At 41.5% G+C, this 24,440-nt stretch overlaps 1 long non-coding RNA gene across 1 annotated transcript in view; it reads right to left on the bottom strand.

Annotated features, from left to right (window-relative positions):
• The window catches only part of LOC132769965 (uncharacterized), a 43,851-nt gene extending 33,181 nt beyond the window's left edge, over nucleotides 1–10,670 (bottom strand). The window contains exon 1 of the long non-coding RNA XR_009630952.2: nucleotides 10,533–10,670. This is a non-coding gene — a long non-coding RNA (uncharacterized lncRNA). The remainder of the gene's footprint in view (nucleotides 1–10,532) is intronic.
• Nucleotides 10,671–24,440: the final 13,770 nt, after the last annotated feature.

Below are 24,440 nucleotides of genomic sequence, written 5' to 3'. Positions count from 1 at the left end.
CTCCTGCTGCTTTAGCATCATAGAATCAAAGAGTTGAAAAAGACCCCCCAAAACTTCCACAGCAAGAGAAGGGGAATAGCCCCCACCCCCTATACTTAATAGAATCAAAGAGTTGAAAGGTGCGTTATCAAACCAACCCCCACCGTAGCCGTAGCCAAAGAAGCAGGCCTCTGCCCCACTAATAGCCTCTTGGCAGTGCCTGCTTCCCTTAAACAATGACAGTGGGGGGGGGGGGGGAAGACCATTGAACCCATCGAACACTCAAGGCCCTCTAGCTCCCTTATAAGGGCCCCGAAGTGTTTATTGCATCGTCTACCTTTTTCTCTTGCATGTGTGCTACCACCTTAACTTATTGGGTATCATTATTATTCACAGAAATATTATTATTGTTATTATTATTTATATGTATATCTTATTAATCTCTTTTACTGTAGTCATTTATTTGTTTCTTTTTTATATAAGCATATTTATTTATGTATGTACATACTGTATGCGTACCAACAACTTAAACCCCTTAAGGACACAAAATCAAGCCACAATACCCAGGCCCCGCTGCCAGCTGCAGGCCTATTTCCTACAAAATTCCCAACTCAACCAAAATGGCGACCGTAGCCGAACGGCGAAAAAACGGCCCCCAGAATGGCGGCGGTTCCCGCCAAAACAAAACTAAAATGGCGGCCGCAACAGTTCGCCGCCGCCAAACAAGCTAGGCCGCAGCCTCGGCTGCGCGCTCTAGCCCCCGACCAGGACTTTCCCCACTCCCCAAAATAAGGCTGCGCCATGCACAGCCGTGCTCGCGGCCTCCGCCGCGGCAAAATTCCACTGGGCGGGGGAACATGAGGGAGCGCAAACGCGTCTGCGCGCCATCGCGCGCCCTGGCCTCCCGATTCTCCAAAATCAGGCTGCGCCGTGCCCTGCCGTGCTCGCGGCCTCCGCCGCGGCAAAACACAACAGGGTGGGGAACAGGAGGGAGCCCAAACGCGGCTGCGCGCCAACGCACGCCCCGGCCTCCCGACCTGCCCCAGCAGCGACGAAAAAACGGCCCGCAGCCGAGGCGGAAGCCCCGCGCGCGCCGAGCTCCGCTCCGTCCCGGCCAAATAAGAAAGGGAGCCGACCAGGGAAACATCGGCCGCGCTCCCTCGTTCAGCTCGCTCTCGTCTCCAGGCCCGATGGGAAGGAGCAGAAGCGCCCTCCTTCCCATCCAGTTCACCACCGACCTGGAGCAGCAGAAGCAACGTCTTGTCTCAACGGAAAGTCTGACAAGACTGAAGGAAAGGGGGCTGGCTCATGTGATAAGCCAGCCCCCGCCCCTCTTCTAGGAGTTTCTAAATGGAACCTCCCATTCTCTAAATTCAGGGGGTGGGGCAAATCGCTCTCCCCACCAACTTCGTTGGTGTGGAGAGTCCCCTGTGCGCATTCAGAAGAAGATCTACAAGCCACTCTAAACACCTTCGCAGAAGCATACGAGAAGCTCGGCCTGTCACTGAACATTGAGAAAACCAAGGTGCTGTTCCAGCAGTCACCAGCCAATCCCTCTCCAATGCCAGTAATACAGCTTAATGGTGTAACATTAGAAAATGTGGACCATTTCCGCTACCTTGGCAGCCACCTGTCCACCAAAGTCAACATCGACGCTGAAATACAACACCGCCTGAGCTCTGCAAGTGCAGCATTTTCCAGAATGAAGCAGAGAGTGTTTGAGGACCGGGACATCCGTAGGGAGACCAAGGTGCTTGTCTATAAAGCTATTGTTCTCCCAACCCTGCTCTATGCCTGTGAGACGTGGACTGTCTACAGACGTCACATGCAACTCCTGGAACGATTCCATCAGCGCTGCCTCCGGAAAATCCTGCAAATCTCCTGGGAAGACAAGTGGACAAACGTCAGTGTGCAGGACGAAGCAAAGACCACCAGCATTGAAGCGATGGTACTCCAACATCAACTCCGCTGGGCTGGCCACGTTGTCCGGATGCCTGACAACCATCTCCCAAAGCAGTTGCTCTACTCCGAACTTAAGAACGGAAAACGAAACGTTGGTGGACAAGAAAAGAGATTTAAAGATGGGCTCAAAGCCAACCTTAAAAACTCTGGCATAGACACTGAGAACTGGGAAGCCCTGGCCCTTGAGCGCTCCAGCTGGAGGACAGCTGTGACCAGCAGTGCTGCAGAATTTGAGGAGGCACGAGTGGAGGGTGAAAGAGAGAAACGTGCCAGGAGGAAGGCGCGTCAAGCCAACCCCGACCGGGACCGCCTTCCACCTGGAAACCAATGCCCTCACTGCGGAAGAAGATGCAGAGCAAGAATAGGGCTCCACAGCCACATACGGACCCACAGAGAAATCCATAATGGAAGACCATCTTACTCGTCCAACGAGGGATCGCCTAAGTAAAGTAAGTAAGTAAGTAAACATCAAAACATCTGGGTGTCCCCTGGGCAACATCCTTGCAGACAGCCAATTCCCTCACACCAGAATTGACTTGTAGTTTTTCAAGTCACTCCTGATACACACACACAAACTATCCCCCTGATCCCTAGTTTCAAATTTTGAACATGTTCCATTGTGGGTGAGTGTCTACAATATGCTTCACAATATGGCACATTTTAGATTTAGGGCCCACAGGAGTGCTGTGGCTGACATGGCTTGATATGCTTCTCTGATATGGCTTGATATGTTTCAAGCCATTTTATTCACTTATTCACTGAACTATATTTGGGAGATTAAGCTACATAAGAATGGTGCAGGTAACAGAGGTTACTCGTGCCCCCCCCCCTTTTTTCTTCATTCTTGGCGTTTCCTTTTTCATATTCATGCCATTTGTGGAAAATGTGGAACAATCAAAGATAGTCTGATTAGTACATGCCACACATTATCTTTTACCACACATTATCTTTTACTTTCCCCCCAAAAAAAGTTCATGTTTTTTTTTTCAAATTTACTCATCACTTTTACAAATTTATATTTTCCCAATGATACTCTATCAGTAAATCAGCAGAGTCAGTAGAACTGAATGCATAAGTTAACATGGCAAGACATAATAGGAGGTAAAAAGAGTTGTGTTAAAAGTGTGTAAGTGGTGATACTATATGCACAGCAGAAAGAGAACTCAAGGAATAAATGTACCAATGTTTTCAAAATAATATGAAATAATTGCTTCAAAAATAATCCAACAGTCCTTTTTTAAAAAATAGTTTTATTTTTACTTTCCCTGTTTTGCAAATTAATAATATTGGCTGTAGCAACAAAGGTCATAAAATATAATTGCTTTCTGCAAAGAAATAAATAACATTGTTTTGCTGATTAGCAAATAGATCAAAATATAGGCTAAAATATCAGAGGGGGGGGGTATGTATGGGCTATATATTAGAAATGTTTTAGCCTATTTCACTTTTATTCAATTATTATAGTTTAAAAAAAAAACCAAACTGTACTCCAGAAATTGCTTAATATTGATTTTAAACTTCTGCCCAAGGCACAGATATCATGATCAAACCATTACTATATTGTACTTTCACTCACATACTATTCCATTCCTTCTACCTTACTGATTCCAGTAAACATAGAAAATGCCAGTAGAAATAAAGGAAATCATGAAAAAGAATGATTGTAGTGATAATTTTATCACAAAGCTATGGAAGTCCAATGATTTGGCCTCAAAGGGCTTGTATTAAAACTGTTTAGAGATTTGTTTCTTATTACGGATGTGTGAGTCACTAAACAAAAGGTTCAAAAGTCCTTACAAAACTGGGGGGGGGGGGTGCTGGCATTTCATTTCTAAAGTATAGTTAGTGAAAGAATAATTATTATAATGAGAGATTTATAAAACTGAAACAAAAAAGTAGGGGGTGAATTTTGATTTTTAAATTTTTGGCGCAAGACATGCCCACATGTCGAATATTGCCTCAAAAGTACGAATTTAATGAATTTGATCTGAATTACAAGGATAAATGAAAAATGCACACCTCTTCTAGCTACAATAACAATTCACAATATCATGGAGACTGCTCACTGTGACTTTCACACCATAAGTCAGTATGTCCCTTACAAAAGCAGTAAACCAGTTCTTTGTCAATACTGGTAATTTCTTTTCTCATACGAGTTGCTTCTAGCTTCAGTAGCCTCATATGGCATCTATTTGGCTCTTGAGAGACCCAGAACTACATAGTCCATGCTTGAAAGTTAACCTTGTCAATGTGCATGTCAACACTCTAAAGGTGTTTCCAATCTGGAGAAAAAAAATAGAAAATTTGGTTTCTATTGATTTGTTTTTATGTAAAATACGAGCTGTAGTTACTAAGTGTTTCTTGGGTTCCAGAAAGACATCCTTTTTTATCCTACTGTCAGGAACTCGCAGGAACCCCTGGTGGCGCAGTGGATTAAACCCCTGTGCTGGCAGGACTGAAGACAAACAGGTCGCAGGTTCGAATCCGGGGAAAGGCAGATGAGCTCCCTCTATCAGCTCCAGCTCCTCATGCGGGGACATGAGAGAAGCCTCCCACAAGGATGATAAAAACATCAAGTCATCCGGGCATCCCCTGGCCAACATCCTTGCAGATGGCCAATTCTCTCATACCTGAAGCGACTTGCAGTTTCTCAGGTCGCTCCTGACACGATTAAAAAAAAGGAATCCACAAGTGGGTTAAACCCTTGTGCTGGCAGGATTGAAGACTGACAGGTTGGAGGTTCAAATCCGGGGAGAGCATGGATGAGCTCCCTCTGTCAGCTTCAGCTCTCCATGTGGAGACATGAGAGAAGCATCCCATAAGGATGATAAAACATCAAAATATACTGGCATCCCCGGGCAATTTCCTTGCAGACGGCCAATTCTCTCACACCAGAAGTGACTTGCAGTTTCTCAAGTCGTTCCTGACACACACACACACAAAATCCTACTGTCATTCTCTCTTCTTATTTCTGTATCTCTTTAACAGTACTTCAAAAAGAGCAATTTTTGTGTCTTTTTTAAAAAATAATCTTGGGAATAATTGCAGCATGGTTGTACCTCTGCCCTGTTCTTTCCTCCTTACACTTCAGGAAACTTATCAACAGCATCTCATCTTCAGTTTTGTATCTAATACTGTATAGGATTCTTCAGGTCTTCCTGATTTCCTGCAACCAAGTAGTAGTATTACATCAAAAAGAAGTTGGGGAGGAAAACGAACATAAAAGAAAATGCGGGTACTTATTCGAAAACAACTATAGTGGATTTAGCCTTATGGAGTCAGTCTATCATTCTCTTTGAGAGACTTACCTGAGACAGATATCATCTTTCTGGATAAATATAAATAGCAAGATATTATTTCTAAAGTACTAAAGATGAAAATTTCAGTAAGGACAACATAGCAAACAAACTACAGTGATAAATAATGCTACAACCTTTTCAGGAAACTACTTAATCTTTTCTTCAGTATTTATATATCAAACAAAAGGAGATCAAAAAGGAAATCTCAGATATGGAATAACACCAGCCCTCTGCACAATAGGCTGGTAGACAGAATTTCTCCAGAAAAAGGAGAAAGCAAAGTATCCATGAGGAGCAGTTTGCTTTTCAAAAGTTTAAAAAAAAAACCCAAAAAAACCCCTTATCTCTTAAGGCCCAGATGACTGATAACAGAAACACTTGTATATGAAGGAAGGAAGCCTCAGCATGGTAGCAACATCCTGCTCTTGTAAACCGTGGAATTGCTTTGTGGGGAGTCAGGGCCTGCTGGTCAATGAGTTTGAACTTACTTTGAGTTTATTGACTGGCAGGCTCAACCACAGTAGTCCAAATGGAAGACATCATGCCTATCAAGTGAGGATGGATATATGGCCTGGCTTTGCATGCTCAGCAGCTGTCTTCTGAGAATTAACCCACTGACTGACCCTTTATTGCAATTATGCTAATTCTGTAAGGTGAAAGACCACGTTATGTTTGCTGTGCTATTGTCACAATATGTGTGGGAGAAGGTGTGGCATGGGTTCTGCATCCAGGATAGTGATTATTGCTATTCCTTTGGCATTTGGCATTTGGAATGAGTGGTGGAGGTGGATCTTACCTTGTGACCTTCTTTACTCAAAGTTATGTGTACTAGTGTTATTTGTAAAATGGAGAGGAATTGGTCCTGAACATGCAGAGGACTGTTTATTGTGCAAAATAGTATTTTAAAACTTTTTTAAATTGTTTTATTTTATTTTGTGCAGGGAACAAAATGTTTCTTGTCAGTGCAGGAATCTTCTTGTTAGGCTTTTTTTTTTTTTTTACACTCAAGATATATTGTTTTGAACATTGTTGAATATTCTTCCCATCCCTGCCTCAGAAAGCCTCTTTTATTATGTTATTATAGGAAATATGGAGATTTCCCCTTCTAGGAAGGTTCTTCTTCAACAACCAAAAATGTTGTGGCACAGTATTCTACCAGGTTCCGACATGTTCATTTACCCATTGGCTTCTGGGAAGCCTCCCTTGTGGAACTTAGAGACTGAATTGGGAAATGTCTAGAAACAGTAATTAGTTCATTCACACCAAGTTATCTTTTATATGATGCTGCTACAGATATAGATCAGTTGTGGTTTGAGAAACCGAACAGCAAACAGGTAAAACGCCAGAATGTGCATGCAGCTGCTTGGTATTTCATCTATCTATATCATCTAGCCAATTATCTAGAAATCAGATACTGTTTATCAGTGATTGGTGTTTTGTTTTGCTTTTCCCATGAAGTTTGCAAGATGTGAATTCCCTGGCCTAAGGCCTTCCCCTCCTTCCCCTTCTCTTTCTTAAAAAAAACAAACAAACAAACACGGGGAGGGGGGCTTCCACACAGGCCAAAATGTATATTCCTCTTACATTTTGAGGCCAGATTTTGTGTGTGTGTGGGGGGGGGGGGGTGCCAGTGGTACCATCTTTTAACCTGGAGATTCATATACCTACCTGTGACAATGCATATTGGGAAGAGTAGGCAGGGGCATCATCACTAACCCCTCCCTGTCCCATGTTTTGCATGGAAAATAATATAAAATGCCTCCTTCTCTAGGCAGGAAACATGTTTTAGCTCCGGCAAGCTGATAAATGAATTCCCTCTCTAAGGCTACCTGACATCATTTAGCAGTGATGGAGTTAAGACAGGCTTCCTGCAAAAGTAAGGAAGTATTTTCTCTTATTTCTTGGGCAATATAAAGGGCGGGGGGAATCTGATACTGCCATTCCCCCTCCCCAGGCTGCATAAGCCCAGAGAGCACAGGATTGCTGTGGAGATGCCTCCTGGAGAACACTATGGTGATTCCAAGAAGCAGGTCTGGACCTTTGCAGGAAGTTTTTAACCTGGAACAAATCTGAATAAACAGGTTTATTCCAGGTTAAAAATCCATCATTTGGTCATCCCAGGGGCTAATGTGACTGTTATGCCACATGATGTGGCAGTGTAGGTGGGACCTGGGAAGGAAAATGAAAGGAAGAGTGAAATTTAAATCAGGAAAATAACAGATCTCCCTATTTACTTTATCTATATGTGATCTAGAAATTAGAACAGCAGCAGTAAATAGACAGTTTTGCCCATTGGCTATCTAGACAATCTACTCTATCTGTGCAGATAAGATAGCTTGGATTTGCCCTGTGTTCCTCTACAACCTTCCTATTCCCAGATCTGTAATCAAGCAAATCAGATCATCTGCACTTTTCTTTTTTTTTAAAAAAAAAAACTTGGCTGAAGAAGCTGACCAATGAAATTGGACCACACACAAAAATAAATGTAGAGAACATTACCATGGCCACTTAAAACAGTTTCCCCATCTGCCAAGTTCAGACAAAAGCACTCCAGAGACAGTGGAATCTGGAAGAAGAAGTGTCAGGAAACTACAACACCTGTGATGATATCCTTTTAAAGCAATCTTTCAGTTTACAGATTTTGAGAGCATTTAACCTACCCATGTGAAAACAGTTTTAACAGGACGCATGCAGGGATGGTGCAATTAATGTTAAAACAAGTGTTGCCAACATTTGCTAATTAGGAAAAGACTGAGTTGGCTCCCGTTGATCCTCAAAGCATCCTGACTGCTGAGAAACTATAACAAAATGTTTATATCATCATTCAGTTCTCCTCTGTAACTCTCTCATGACTGTTTTTTTGTTTTCTTGGTTGATTTCCCCCTTTGGTGATAAAACAAGAGCTATTTTTTTTCAAACATATTCTTAGTATATTCAATGTTTTTTTTTTCATGTCAGGAGCGACTTGAGAAAATACAAGTTGCTTCTGGTGTGAGAGAATTGGTCTTCTGTAAGGACATTGCCCCGGGGATGCCCAACTTTTTGATGTTTTACCATCCTTGTGGGAGGCTTCTCTCATGTCCCCGATGGGGAGCTGGAGCTGACAGAGGGAGCTCAACTTGCTCTCCCCGGATTTGAAGCGTTGACCTCTTGGTCAGTAGTCCTATCTAATGAAAATTTTCTAACAAAATACATTTTACCCACAAACCTTAATGTTTTACACAAGACAAGATTCAGATTTAAGTGTGCATAGATTAGATCTATGCAAATAATTAGATTAATAGATAAATCCACATATTTAAATTGTTACTGTTTTGCTTTGTGATCATTTTAATGCTCATATTTTTCCTGCATTTGTTGTACACTGAGTATTTTACTGAGCGGAACCTCAAAACCATCTAAATCAATTTTGTTTATTTACTGTGTTTACATAGCTGCCCTATAACTCAAAGTCTCTTGGTGGCTTCCAAAGCAAGTACTATATTATAATACAATATAAAACATATTAAAAATGAAAACAAATGAGTGAGGAAATGGAAGAAAATAATGGAAATGGTGATTTTTGCTGTAACAGAAGAGCGCTAACATCATTCAAATGAGCACACAGTTCATGTGGGACATTAAGTCTAATAGTTCTTGGGACATATCAGTGAGGATAAGCAGTTTTTGATGGCAGGAAAAAAAACAATTCGACACTTACTGCATTAATGTATGCATAGAGCTTAGAGATATTAACAGATCTCAGAGCCAACATCCCTAGCACCAAAAAAAACTTTATAAGTCAAGGTTGTTCAGCAGCAGAAAAATGTAAAGAAATACTTTCGTTTTCAATGAGAAAATAACGTCTTGATATATTACAACATGTTGTTGAAAAATGAATAACTTCCTGTGATGGTTTTTCACAAATCTGGACCATTCTTGTTAAAAAGTAAAACACTGTTGACTCAGCCCAAACTGGGAGAGGGGCTTTGTAAATTTTCTTCTTCTTTAAAAATGCTCTTTTTTTAAATGAGAAGGGTGCAGATATATTTGTGATCTTAACGAATGTTGTGTGAAAGAGAGAAAGCATATTTGAATAGAACAATTAAAAACATAGAACCAGATTAAAACATGTGTCACTAAAATATACACACACCTAAATACATACATCAACACATCAGTTACCAAGATCCAGTGCAATATTTAGGGGATATGGGACTTATAGGGTGATCCAACAAATAAATATCTACAAAGATCTGTGAAGAGAAAGCGGATGTCAACTGAATTTTTCTGGGAGTTCCAGAGCCTAGGGCAGCTTTTGAGAAAGCTTTTGCCCATGTTCCTACTTGATGTATTTATTTATTTATTTACAACTTTTCTACCCTGCCTTTCTTACCCCAGAGGAGACTCACTATACCATTGAGGGTGGTAGGACAAAGGGCACATTTACACTGACCACTTAATGTGAAGGGCCAGAAAATCAGCTAAACAGTACATACAGCTAATCCAGGTTAACATGGCCAAAGCTGCTTAATACAGACTCGAACTGCTTTAAACAAAATTGCAAATTGCTCCTAATTCTAACAATCTAGAGCAACCATGAGTTTGGACCCATATAAACAGACTGGTTCCAAGACAGAACTGTCTGCAAATGTTTACACAGCCATATCATGTTCCCCAGGTTCAGACAATCACCATCTCTTCCCATTTTCATTGTGACAGCCAGCTGATACAACATGGGACATACCTGTTGCTCCTCAACAGAAGTGATAAGGCTATTGGAGAAGGGGATGAGAGGAGGGAACAATTCCTGCTCTCTTCTCCAATCACTTCAATACTTCTGCCAGTGTTACTTCTCCCAGCAATGAGTGAAAGGGTGCTGGAAATTGGAGATGATGGCAAGGGTGATGGCAACTGGCAGCACAAAGCTCATGTTGTCATTGCTCAATGGTCAAAACACCCTCCCACCTCTGCAGTGGCCAGGTATGGGGGTAGCAGTTGAAACCATTTCAGAAGTGATCCAGTGTTCATCATGCTGGATCAGCCCTGGGATAAATGGCTAACACAGAACTGCCCAGAGAAAAGATCCTCACCAGCAGATCTCAAAGAAGAGGTAGTTGCATCAGGCTATTTTATTGTAATGCTTGGCTGCCTAGAAGGAGCTGGGAGGAAAGAGGGAGGAATATTTCTGACGTCATCAATTAGAACAAGAATGTATGTAATTTGACCACGGCTGTGTTGCTTCTCAAAAATGGAATACTATACTTTTCTAGCTATAGTAATGCATATCAATTATGTTCAGTAATAACTTACCTCATGCAGCCTTAAGTATGATGGCTCTGCCTGCCCATCTCTCTTTATGTAGGCAATTCTGTACCATTGCCTAAAATCTCACCAGGAGACTGAGACCAATCCTCTTCCAATTTAGTTTCACATATTCTAAAAGATTCATTCTTAACTGAGCAGAAAAAAATGAGTCTTTTCTTCCTGGAAGAAAATACTTTGAATCAAATTCCACAGAAACGGAGAGCTACCAGCTATGGAAATTTGTGGGGCGGTGGGATGTCTAGAATAATGACTGCAAATGATACACTAAAAGCATGGCTATAGATAATCAAGACGCTCCAAGAATTTTTGATTTTACAGCTGTTCAGGGAATAAGCACACAATAAAAGAGCTGCCCCTTCAAAATGTAATGCAAACTGAATTTCACACATGCTAAAAATAGCACTGACTTTGGGTAGGGGGAACAAGGGCAAAGGTAATAACCATCAGGATATCATCAGGGCTGTAGAAAGAAGGCACAAAGGCCAGGCTAATAAAAAGATGTGAGGGAGGAATGGCTCTGCTTTTTGCTTTGTTCTTTTTTATTGTTCTTAAGGTAAAACATGTGCAGACAAGTCATTTTTTGGCTTCTCTTGAACCAAGTAACATGCAACATTCTGGTATAATAAAGTGATTTCAAAGGACTGTTTGTATGTTTGAGGTGAAGGTATTTAATCCCTCTTCTCCTTTTCTTCCTCCTCCTCTTCCCCTCCCTCTTTCTTTCATCCTGTGAAGTTTTTAATGCCATCACAATATAAGTTGGGGCAGACTGGAAAACTGAATCTAGTGTTTAAAAAAGGTTTGGAGAAGTTACTTTTTCTTAACCTTTAAGACTACCCCAAACTCTGGTGTAAAAACAAACAAATATTTTACCTCAGTAGGAAATGTGTCTCCATTGTATTGCATTTGCAACCACATTGCTTCTGAGCTCATACGTTCTGTCTCGGTACCATGGCAAATAGCTATTGGTAGACTAACTCCCCATGAATTTGTCAATGGAGGTGCATGTGTGATCTAATTTTATAGGTAATTTAACCGTTTGTTTTCTTTCAATGAATCTTAGGGTTTTGTTCTGATGCAGTAATGGCACCTATGCATTCATACTTTGAAAAAATAGTAACCAGTATCCTATAACACTGACTTAATCATAAAAGGGTGACTACATAATGTCGCATCCAGATTTCAGACTACATCAGACAGAGATGGTGAAAAAGGGGGAAAGTGGGGAAAATTATCTTCTTTACATGCAGAATTGTCTTTGTGTGGTATTCCTTCCTTAAAGAAGAATTTAGTTACCCCCATCACACAGCATGACCTCCTTCCAGTTAAACCACCCACAGGAGGCATCATTCTTAAGGCAGACACTATTTCTCTCCATGGGCTCCTCTGTTCTTCCTCCCAATTAACTTACTCTCAAGGACACAGGAGACATCATTCTTAAGGCAGACTCTCTGGGTTCCTTTCCTTCACTGAAATAATTCATCTCACGTATTTTTCCCTGCTTTCTCCCATTTCCACGTGAATCATAAGCACAGAAAATGATTTCTACCCATCTCCTGTCCCCACTCCCATTTTCAACATGTCTAAAATAGTTCACTAGCAAAGTATCATGGACGATAATCAAAAGTCTGTCTGTGTCATTTGATGGGCTCTGGGGTACTTCATCAGGGAACTGTTTTAGAAGTGTATAAAAAGAGGGGGAAGGTTGCATGTGATGAAATCCTTAGATTTAACAACCCATTGGATGTCTGGTTTATTGGTGACTAGAACTCACCAGTGATCTGTGGTGCAAGAAGGAACTGTGACAGGAGTCCGGCTTCTGAATGTCCCACTCTCATTCACTGTTGGGTAGAGACTAGAAACACCATCTTGGTGAGAAAATGTATCCCCTCCTTCACTTAAAGAAGGGTGTCACTGTTGAAAGGAAGAGCAAGTACCTCAATTTTGTATGGGATGTTGAATAACATTGAAGAGTTGATGAGGAATCTAAATAGAAAGTTGTATTCTGAAATGGAAACTGGTCTTAGCCATTTTAATGTAATTGTATCATAATTGCTTTTAGGGTATATGTTGTAATGTTTTACTTATGGTTTAGTTTACTATAATGTTGTGCATTAGCTTGTATCATTTTGATGTGTTTGTATTCATTTGAGGCATTGACTGTTTGCCTTTTTGTTTTATGTCTGTAAACCGCGCTGTGTCCCTTCGGGGAGAGGGGGCTGTCTAGAAATAAAGTATTATTATTATTATCATTATTATTATTATTATCATCATCATCATTATTATTAACCTTACCTGCATCTTTCTCAGATCTATTTGTAATGTTATTTCCTTTGCCTTCTTTTTTTGGAATGGAAGTGAATGGATTTTGTGGTTGGTCACGTCCAGATCCAGATGCATTGAATAAACTATTTGAGATATATATTTTATTTATTATTATTTATTTATTTCCAATATTTCTATCCCACCCTTCTCAACCTGCATGACAGGTAAATGCATCATAGAATAAAGAGCAGAATGGAACAATGGGTTAAAACAAACATGAAAAGAACTGAAACATCTAGTTACAATTGTGTATTTTTCATTATTTATTTACAGTCTAAGTGGCAGATGGTTGAGAGCAAATATGCCAGTTTAGCAGATTTCTAGGCAGAAGCTGCTGAGCAGTAGATAGCCTTTCAGATTTGATCTTTTCACTAGCAGTTAGTAAATTGTGAACCATTTAGATTGTCTTAATGCAGCTCTTGAAAACAATCAGAACACCTTAGAAACATAGCATGTTGTCATCCCAGAAAATAGTCCTTAAAAGCATTAATATTACTTCAATTGATTGCCTCGTGTGGTAAATGCCAAAGGGTGTTCAAAGACTCTTCTTAATTCAGGGAAATAAACAAGATTTAATAATTGTATCTTTCTTCACAAGATTACTTAAATAATAATGCAGTTGAGGTTGTTTAAAACTAGTTTCTGTTAAAAGCTCTCTGCTTCTCTGTAGATATATTCTAACTGACCAACTCACAATAATTACACTCTTTGTTTTTTCCTTGCATTGTATTAAGGGTGCATTTACACTGTGGAATGAATGCAGTTCGATACCACTTAATTGCCATGGCACAATGCTATGAATTCATAGGAGTTGTAGGCCTTTAGCATTCTCTGCCAAAGAATTTTTGTTACCTTATCAAACTACAATTTTCAGGATTCCAATCCATAGTATTGAGCCATGACAATTTAAATGGTGTTAAACCGCAAACATGCTACAGTGTAGATGCCTCCTTGGTTTGTCTTGTTATCTCACATCCCTGTCAAGAAAACTCCAAGAATAGCTTACTTGAAACTAGAAATGACACAATAGTCCCTGCCCACATGTTTGTAATCTAAAACATGTTGGATGAAGGGAAAGAACAGAAGGATGTGGAGGAAAGAAAGACACCTCCCCTAAAAAAGTCATCCTTAAGAAGGACTATTTACATGAAACTGACTCTTGTCTTTTTTTTTTATCCCTCTTGCTACCAGCTGGTGAAATAGCAGTTTGTGATAAAAGTCAAGGGAAGAGCTATCATGAAGGTAATCTTCTAGCCTGCTTGGTCCCGCTTCCCATACTGTTTACTGTACTAGATTGCCAAAATGGCTGACAGTATTAGTACCCAAATGATGCATCTTTTAAAGATTCTTGGAAATGTAAAAAGGATAAAAGGTTGGCTTCACTCTGAGAATTCTTTCTACTAATTCAGGGAAGTGAGTGCCTAATTAACTTTATCTCGGAGTCCTCATGGACAACAAGTTAAACATGAGCCAACAATGTGATGTGGCGGCAAAAAAAGCCAATGGGATTTTGGCCTGCATCAATAGGAGCATAGTGTCTAGATCTAGGGAAGTAATGCTACCCCTCTATTCCGCTTTGGTTAGACCACACCTGGAATATTGTGTCCAATTCAGGGCACCACAATTGAAGAGAGATATTGACAAGCTGGAATGTGTCCAGAGGAGGGCGACTAAAATAATCAAAGGTCTGGAGAACAAGCCCTATGAGGAGTGGCTTAAGGAGCTGGGCATGTTTAGCCTGAAGAAGAGAAGGCTGAGAGGAGATATGATAGCCATGTATAAATATGTGAGAGGAAGCCACAGGGAGGAGGGAGCAAGCTTGTTTTCTGCTTCCTTGGAGACTAGGACGTGGAACAATGGCTTCAAACTACAAGAGAGGAGATTCCATCTGAACACGAGGAAGAACTTCCTGACTGTGAGAGCTGTTCAGCAATGAAACTCTCTGCCCCGGAGTGTGGTGGAGGCTCCTTTTTTGGAAGCTTTTAAACAGAGGCTGGATGGCCATCTGTCAGGGGTGATTTGAATGCAATATTCCTGCTTCTTGGCAGGGGGTTGGACTGGATGGCCCATGAGGTCTCTTCCAATTCTTTGATTCTATGATTCTATGAATCTATAATTCTATCCCAGATGGACTTTCCTTATGGAAAACAGCCATTTTAAAAGTAGATGGTATTAAGGAATTTTTTTTAAAAAGGTTTTTTTTTTTTTACCAGTGTTATAAAACTTCATAAACCAGATATGTGACAAGGAATGGTGTACATTAAAAACACAGAGATGCTTCCTTATGACTTATAAATGTGCATAATGTGTATCCACGGGCCACAATTCTCTTGGAGAATGATGTGTGTCATGCAAAGCATGCTTAAACAAATATCCCTAATTCCTTTTGCTTCTCTGTGGAGTTTCACTTTTTGTATTTCTCAATCATTGTTGGCAAACCTGGCGTAATAACTGCATTGTCTCGGTACTTGAATTCAGATTTTAATCTGACAGAAACTCAGCAGGAGTTTTTATATGCATTAGAGACAGTACGGTAAGGGGATTGGGGGAGTGGAGGATGCCTTACCAGGTCCCTGACACTAGAATAAGACAGGGAAAATGAAGCAAGCAGACCAGCAGTGGAGAAAGTTTGTGACGCCCACAGGCTTCAAAGTATGTCAGCTATTTGATGGGCATTTCTTGTAAGCCTTTAAATGTTAATGTGCTGAAAGAGGAGGTAAACATCCCAAAAATGGCAGCTTCAGATAATATAAAGTGCCTCTCTAGTCACCCCCTGCCTGGTACTCAGACAAAATAAAAACACTAGGAAGCATGGTGAGAAAAAAAGGAAGGAAGGGAGGAAGAGAAAATGGAAAAGAAAGGGTAAGTAAAAGGGAGGGAAGGAAGGAAATGAGGGAGGGGTCAACTTGTACTCTTTGCACTTGAAGAATATCATCTCAGTCTGAAATTTCATGCAACTGATCATTAAATGGTGGGAGAAAATGTGCAATTTTGTTTCCCCTTCCATGATGTGTGGGTCCACGGCCTCTAGAAATTGCAAGAGAGATCTTGCAAGAGAGGTGTTGATAGAGTGGGCAGCCATCCAACTTTTCCCTGCTGGCAGATGGGCTCTAAGGGACAACCACCAGCTGGCACGGAAAAGAGCAGTCTTGCTGGGTTAGGAGCCAAAGCAAGTGAGCCATAAACAACACCCCCCCCCTCCCCCCAGTGAGCCACCTGGCAACTCTCTGGAGAGCACCCTTCCACAACTCAGTATATTTTATTTCCCTGCAGATCACATTCATTTCATAGGACTATGTTTGATTTTTTTAAAAAAATAGGTTATGTTTGCTTCCTGAATTCCTTCATGCAAGCAGCAGCGGGGAACACTCCCATGGGAGGTTTGATTAATCTCTGGGTGCTGATGTTTTCAGCATAAATATTCCTGCCCACAATCTTGCTTCTGAGCGAAAACACAAACGAGATAAATAAATAATGAAATAAATGCAATCCTATCTGTCTCTGTCTGCAAGGTCGCATCTCGGTTATGCAACATTAAACATTTTGCTATTCTGTGATTTAAAAAAGAGAGATAGAGACAATCTCATGGTGAAATCCTAGCCATTTATTAACTTGGGCTGATTTGCTACATGTGTCCTTATTTGGAGGATGTGGCTCTGTATCACATTCAGATTAGGGACCGCATCACATTGAGGTAATTTTGCCCGTAAAATGAAGTCCTAGATAAGTATATCAAGTTATATATGGGACTCCCCTTCAAGCTAATTTGGAACATTTCATTAGTTAAGATGCTTCATTGCATTAAGAGGCTAGGTATCCAGGGTTCATAATACTGATTTGTATTCATTTCAACATAAACTTTGGCACACTATAGCCCACTTTTATGTGAAGCATATCTGAACAAGTGCAGCATGAGATGCAGCATGGATGCTCTTTTGATGGTCTCCATGGTCAGAGACCAGGGGGCTTTGCCTCTGGTTCTAGAATACATTATGTGATGAGGTTGTGGCTATTTAAGGCCTGGTGACCCCCTCACATGCTTTTTAAAATTGTTGCAGTGTAGCCCACTCTCCTGCCCTCAGTTCAATGTGCATTTTCTGATTACTACAGGATTCCCCCTTTACTTGTGATGGGTTGTCTACTCCATACTGTATCTGAGGCACATAGAAGATTGGCTCAAGATGTCATCTATGAATAGGCTGTTTTCTCACCTTGAAAGGGACTCAGGAATATATAATGCTATGCCACATTCTACATATAATGCTATGCCACATTATATATAGAAATAATAAATATAATATTTAAATTATAAAACAGTTAAAACATATGAATGAAATAAAACAGAAAAAACATTGTTTCCCAATCACTCTCCCCCCACAGGCCAAACATAAGTCTGCTAGTAAAAGTGGTCTTATATGTTGATACGACGGGGTAAGGTGATATAAAGTGCTAGTGTAGAAGGCTACAGGATTAGGGTACAGGTGCCACAATTTTAAACCACAAGATCTTAAGGCGCTCGAGGTTTAGATCGTGAAGTAAAGTATTTAATATCCATACTCAACATCCAGTTTAGAGTGGAAATCACTGACCAGGTCATAATGATTAAATCCAATCAAAACCTCAGTGAACAATGGTCAAAAGAGTCCTTTTATGTTCTTTCCTTGGAGGCTGCTGGTTCAGCCAACTGGAATGAGGGTGTAGCTGCAGGTCTCCTCATAGGTAATCCCCAGGGAGAAGCGCAACAGAGTTCTTGCAACCCTGGAGAAGGTAGGAAGTGGTAGGCCCCATGGCAGTCCCCTCGGTCTTAAGGTCCTGCTGATTAATGCTAGATATGTCAATGGTAAGACTGCTGCCATCCAGGACTTGATCCTGGATGAGAGGGCGGATCTGGCGTGCATTACTGAGACCTGGTTGGATGAGCTGGGGGGAGTAAATCTCACTCAGCTGTGTCCACCAGGTTTCGGGGTGCATCAGCTGGCCAGACCGGGGGGGGGGCGGGGAGGAGGGGTCGCAGTAGTCTTTCGGCAATCCACCGCCGTGGTCAGATGCGCTGTTCCGCAAGCACCTGGGTTTGAGTGTGTCCACCTGAGGGTGGGGAACCATGACAGTGTGGGGTTTCTGCTGGTGTATGCCCACCCCGCGACCCAGCAGTTTCCTTGTCTGAGCTAGCAGAGGTGGTCTCCAATTTGGCCCTGGCTTCCCAACACATGGTGGTGCTGGGAGATTTTAACATCCATGCTGAGACCTCCTTGTCCGGTGCAGCTCAGGACTTTATGGCCGCCATGACGACCATGGGGCTGTCACAAATTATATCTGGACCCACCCATCAGGCTGGACATACACTCGACCTAGTTTTTGTGGCGGACAGTGGAATGATCAGAGTGGAAGAACAAAACATCCTTCCGGTGTCATGGTATGATCACTATCTGATCAGTTTTAGACTTTCTGCGACCCTCAACCTTCGCAGGGGTGGAGGACAGATTAAGATGGTCTGCCCCAGGAGACTGATGGATCCAGATGGATTCCTGAGGAATCTTGGGGTTCTTCCTGCCATGGAGCCTGGCGATTCTATCGACACCTTGGTGGATCTCTACAATAGGGAGATGTCCAGGGCGATAGATACGATCGCTCCCAAACACCCCATCTCGTTGCGTCGTGACAGGCCATCTCCCTGGTTCACTGGGGAGCTGGCTGTGATGAAGCATACGAGAAGGGGGCTAGAGTGCATTTGGAGGACATCTCGGGACGTGTCTGACCAAGCACGGGCTAAAGCCTCTCTTAAGGCATATTCTGTGGCTATACGGGTGGCCAGAGAATCTTTCACGACCACCCGTATAGCGTCTGCAGCAAACAGATCATCAGAGTTGTTTCGGGTTGTCCGGGAATTCCTTTACCCACCTGTGGTGGAGGAGACCTTTGACGACCCAGCAACTCGGTGTTGTGAGTTCGCACACCACTTTGCAGGCAAAGTTGCTCAGATACGCCTTGAGCTCGACTCCAATTTCATCGCAATGCCAGATGAGGTGACTGAGGCATCTGCTTGTCCAATTTTATGGGATTCTTTTAGGCTTGTTCTTCCTGAGACCGTGGAAGAGGTCCTTGGGGCTGTGAGAGTGACCACTTCGGCTCTGGATCCTTGCCTATCTTGGCTAATTAAATCGGCCAGGGAGGGATTGGTTGATTGGTTTGTGTTGATCATTAACACATCATTGGAGCAAGGGATTTTTCCATCTAATCTGAAGCAGGCTGTGGTTCATCCACTTCTCAAGAAGGCTTCCCTTGACTCCACAGTGCTGAACAATTACAGACCGATCTCCAACCTCCCTTTTCTGGGCAAGATGCTGGAGCGGGTGGTCGCCTCCCAGCTCCAGGGCTTTTTAGATTACATCAAGTACCTAGATCAGTCACAGTCTGGTTTCAGGCCTGGTCATGGCACCGAGACAGCCTTGGTCGCCTTGGTGGATGACCTCCGTAGAGAGCTAGACAGGGGGAGTGTGACTCTGTTGGTTCTCTTGGACATCTCAGCGGCTTTCGAAACCATCGATCATGGTATCCTTCTGGGTCGTCTCTCTAGGTTGGGCCTTGGGGGCATGGTTTTGTCGTGGCTCCGGTCCTTCCTGGAGGGGCAAACCCAGATGGTGAAGCTGGGAGACGCCTGCTCAGATCCCTGGCCTTTGACCTGTGGGGTCACGCAAGGCTCTATTTTGTCTCCCATGCTTTTTAACATCTACATGAAAGCTCTGGGAGAGGTCATCCGGAGTTTTGGAGTTGGGTGCCATCTCTACGCAGATGACACACAACTCTACTACTCTTTTCCACCTAATTCTAAGGAGGCCTCTCGGGTGCTGGATGAATGCCTTGCCGCTGTGTCTATCTGGATGAGGAGGAACAAGCTGAAGACCAATCCCGACAAGACAGAGGTCCTCCTGGTCGATCGTAAACCAGATCGGGGTATAGGGTGGCAACCTATGTTGGACGGGGTTACACTCCCCCTGAAGCCACAGGTCCGCAGTCTGGGAGTCCTCTTGGATTCATCGCTCACGCTTGAGGATCAGGCGTCGGCGGTGTCCGGGAGGGCTTTTGCACAATTGAGACTTGTGCGCCAGCTGCGACCGTACCTTGCGAAGGCTGATCTGGCTGGGGTGGTCCATGCCTTGGTCACCTCTAGGTTGGATTACTGCAATACGCTCTACGTGGGGCTGCCCTTGAAAACGGCTCGGAAACTCCAATTGGTCCAACGGGCAGCAGCCAGGATGTTAACCGGGGCTCATTACAGAGAGAGGTCAACCCTCCTGTTCAAGGAGCTCCACTGGCTGCCGTTTATTTTTCGAGCCCAATTTAAAGTGCAGGTGCTTACCTACAAAGCCCTGAACGGTTTGGGACCACCCTACCTGCGTGACCGTATCTCCGTCTATGAACCCACGCGATCACTTCGGTCATCTGGGGAGGCCCTGCTCATGATCCTACCTGTGTCACAAGCGCGCTTGTTGGGGACTCGAGACAGGGCCTTCTCTATGGCGGCTCCCCGACCCTGGAACGCCCTCCCAAAAGATCTCAGACAGGCCCCTACATTGGCAGTCTTCAGAAAGAATTTGAAGACCTGGCTATTCTGATGTGCCTTCTCAGATTAGGAATCTCCAATACCAAGTCCTAGAAGCACTTTAGTAGAATTAAGATTGCTGCACTCTGCACACTGCACTTACTTATAATCCTGCATACCTCCTGCCACATCAGCACTTTTAATCTTGTACCCATTACTCTGGCCCAGCCCAGTTTTATAGTGTTTTGATGTATTGTTTTATTGTTGTTGTTTATTCTGCTTAGCTATTTTTAATTTGTTTTTAATTTGCTTTATGTATTGTATTGTATTGTGTTTTGAGGCCTTGGCCTATGTAAGTCGCATCGAGTCCTTCGGGAGATGCTAGCGGGATATAAATAAAGTAATAATAATAATAATAATAATAATAATAATAATCCCAGGACTGAGCAGGTAGCAAAACTGGTGTTTGCCCAATGCAAAATATTTGTCTTTAGGTATGCCAACATCAGGTTGTTCTCCTCTCTTACTCCAGATCCAAGTAACTTAAACAGGGCAAAGGTCCTTATTTAACCCAGCTTTCTATGTTTGATCTTACTATTCTAAGGTTATTCATCAACAGTTGGTAATCCATGAAAATATAATGAAAACAGGATTATGTTGTTGATCTCTTAGCATCTGGTTACTCAATACACAATGACTTTGAGCCAAATATATGAACATTCTCTTAAAAGAAATTGTCTTTATGTGTATGCTTTACTGTTCACATTGGACATCATGGGGGTGGGAACATGTCTATGATGATTAATCTGTGATGGCTTATTCAGGCTTGCAGGTTATCTCTATATTGTGGTCATGTAATGAATATGCCTGTATAAAGCAACCCCTGGTGACAAGCATCTTAAATCACTGCTCATTATGAGGCACACCCTGCATCTGGCAGAGCCCCAGGGATAGAAGTCATTTTTGGCAAAGTTTTGGGAAAGAAACCTGATGGCTTCTGTTCACTGCAAATTTTGAAGGCAGAGAAGATGGATCCTCCCCTTGGCTTTCTTGGCCTCTCTGACATGGTTTAGGTGGCATTACATTTTGCTGTGGTTATAGGAGACATAAACAGCACATACAAAAGCAACCATTTGCAACATCTGAAAGAGAGGCTTGGCTTTTTGAATCAGATGGAATTTGGGAGTGTCCTTAATTATTCTCAATTTAACAGTCATTTTAGGTGAAAGAATTCTGGCTTCATCAGTGAATAACTTCTGTGTTTATTCCATGTCAGGTTGAATTTCTAAAAAATTACGATGTAAATATATGAATCTTGGCAACATCACTACCATTCCACTATTTTCCCACATAAGATAAAATTTGCAGCTATAAAGACCTATCTGTTCAACAATCAAAACACAATACTCTGTCGCATACGTTTGGAGAACTATTTTTGAATTCAAAAGTGCTTCCATTAAAAAAGATGTTTGGGGAAATGAAAGAAAACACTTATTCAGTTAAAATTACATTTTTCCAGTCTTAATTTTGTGTCATATGATATAAATTCTTATGCTACAACAAAAACAATTTAGATAAAATAAATTGTACAATAAAAAAACTAAAGCAATAATAATAACAGAAGGTAGAACAAAAACTCACCCAGTGATTGCTTCTTGCAGAAATGTATGCAGCACACTTTTTGATTTGGTTATTTAAGATAATATGAAATGAGTTTATTATGTACTGTGTTCAGTTAACATGTTTTTTTTTAAAGATATTTCAACTTTCATAAGAATATAGATCTGTAAATGTGCTCATATTGAAACAAGAAATCATATGCCCCACTTTCTTTTCTTGCCTTTCAAATCTGCAGGGCTCCTTATAACTGGAGACCTAAATATTAGAACTGCTGCTAGAGGCTTGGGAAGCACTGCAACTGGAGCTATATACAGAAAGTAAAGACTTTCTGTATATATTTCAGATTTCAATATAATTTCAAAAATACGTAGTATGATTTTACATAGGATTTGTTCTACATTAGAAGAGCAAAGACAAATATCACTTAAGTAAAATAAAAATTAAATATTAAATAACCAGAAAAATAAAATAAGGTGTAAACACTAAACTAATCTGGGAATCTGCTATTGCAACACATCCAATGAAGTGGTTTAAAACCGGTATAAAAAAAGATTAGGACTAAGTACGCTCCAGTCTACTTGGAATACACGAAACTCATTCCAGCCTGGAGCCTGGAAATAACATGCTTCAAGTAACTGATTCATTTATTGCATTCTATTTTATAGGGTAAAGGACCCCAAAATGTTACATTTAAAAATATATAATACCATTAATGGCATTAAGTTTCCCCATGTATCTATGCTTTATTCCCAAATATGATATGTTAACCAATGTGCCAGCAAAGTAAAATGATTAAAAGGTAGAGATGAACAATTTTTCCCTTCTCTCTGAATGTCTTGTTGTGTCTTACAATGCACAATGCTCCACATTCTCCATGTTTCATTCGTAGATGAAATGACCCAATTTGTACTTTCTAGGCTAACTGTAAGGATGACAGCTTCTATACTTTTGTAAATGTTGCAGCACAGTTTTAGGCTGTAGTGTCCATATATTTTTTAGAGTGCATTTAACTATTATTTTTTAAAAACCGGAAGGGCAGACGACTCAAGTATCAGAGTCTCCGGTCTGTCACTAGTCCAATCTATTGCCTGAAGCATGACGAATGTAAGTTTAATTTTGACATCAATTTTTGCTATTTAAGTGTTGTTTGTTTTTAATATAAGAAAGAAATTGTAAGCACATGGAAACTATTTAGATCAACCACCATGATACTAGTGTAAATACTCCTTCATGTTGACAGCAGACAGGGTTTTGCATCCATATCTATTCTCTCCCCATATAGGGCCTGCCCCATTAGGTCAGATTTATGACCCTATAGAGGAGAAAGCATCATCTAAGATCTTGGGGACACCCTCTCTTTCCCCATAAACTCTTCTATCAGTGACATGCCATAGGACCAGAAAGACAGGCAGCCCAGCAGCAAGTAGGTCCTCCTGCCACCACTGTAGCTGGCAGCAACAAGGATGGAGAGGAATGGAGGGGACAACCATCTTGAGTTCATAGACTGCCTGAGGCCCCACAGCTGGTTCTGCAAATGTTTGCACAGCCAGAACACAGGGGAACACATGAATTCTAGTGCAGAATTTGGGCTTTCTCCTCTGGTTTTTAATGTGGAGTGCAACCTCATTAAGTGGCTTTCCCTGGAATAATCAGACTCAGACCGCAGGCAATTTGTAGCATGCAGGCTGATCTGACCCCACACCAACCTAAATGTGGATGAGGAAATTTTGTCAAGAGGATGGCTGCCAAAACTTTTAGAAAAGAGAATTAGCATATTCAAGGGATTAATAAAAAGTAATGCACTTAAAAAAACTTTTAACCAGACTGTAATTAATTAATAGGTGTCAATTTTATTTCAGTTTATATAGCAGACTTTTTCTGTTTCTCATTACAAATGAGGCTATTCTCCGACACAGTGCTGGACAAAATTTCCAATTAATGGTTTCCTTGTCCAAGCATTACATATACAAGAACATCATTGGAACTTAATTTCTTTAAATGGTCCTTTTCCCACGGTTGTTAAAATGGTGCAGCTGTTCCAGCCTTGCTAAGAAAAAATGATCATGGAAAAAATTGTAACTGCATTAACCATGAAGAAGAGACATGAAACTCATAATAGACTATTGGAGATTAGCTGTTACTGCCATTATTATTATTACTATTATCATTATGTATTAGGGATAGGCCCTTGGGTGCAATTCGAACAGGCTGACAAATTATATTGGTGTAGATAGGTCACAATAGCACGGTCACATAATGTGACACTACTTGAAACATACTGGATTAACCAATTATATCAAAATGATCCCTAGATTCTTGCATAGAATCTGAATCACTGATAGTTCAAAACTCCACTTAGCAATATCTCGTAGATTGGAGAGAAAAAACAACAACAATGGTGACAGTTTTGC

This window comes from Anolis sagrei, chromosome 3 (genome assembly GCF_037176765.1).
Source record: "Anolis sagrei isolate rAnoSag1 chromosome 3, rAnoSag1.mat, whole genome shotgun sequence".
In the NCBI taxonomy this organism is placed as follows: domain Eukaryota; kingdom Metazoa; phylum Chordata; class Lepidosauria; order Squamata; family Dactyloidae; genus Anolis; species Anolis sagrei.
This window is presented reverse-complemented; position numbering and strand designations above follow the sequence as displayed.